Below are 536 nucleotides of genomic sequence, written 5' to 3'. Positions count from 1 at the left end.
GAAGGGTCAGCATGCTGAGTCCAAGGACCAACGTGCTGATATGTGTACTGATGGACAGCCACGAACGTCCTGTTTGTGCTGACGGACACACACAGACAGCCACAGACGTCCTGTGTGTGCTGATGGACACCCACAGACGTGCTGTGTGTGCTGACGGACACCCACGGACGTCATGTGTGTACTAAACAGACAGCCCACGTTGGCCAAAATCACCCGAACAGTCCATGGGAAGGGGCCGCGTGCTGTGTCCAACGACCAGCGTGCTGATATGTGTATTGATGGACAGCCACGGACGTCGTGTGTGCTATTGGACACACACAGACACACACGGACACACACGGACAGCCACAGACGTCCTGTGTGTGTTGGCGGAGACCCACAGACGTCCTGTGTGTACTGAACAGACAGCCCACGTGGGCCAAAATCACCAGAACTGTTACAGGCTGGGAAGCTGGGTCGATGAGATGGATGGGCGATGGGTCGAGCTTATCGGTAAGGAAGAAGACCGGATGGAAAGATGGTGAAGATGTCCGACT

Source organism: Brassica napus, unplaced genomic scaffold, assembly GCF_020379485.1.
Source record: "Brassica napus cultivar Da-Ae unplaced genomic scaffold, Da-Ae ScsIHWf_521;HRSCAF=783, whole genome shotgun sequence".
Taxonomy (NCBI): Eukaryota; Viridiplantae; Streptophyta; class Magnoliopsida; order Brassicales; family Brassicaceae; genus Brassica; species Brassica napus.
The sequence above is the reverse complement of the archived record's forward strand: the minus strand, read 5'-3'. Positions refer to the sequence as shown.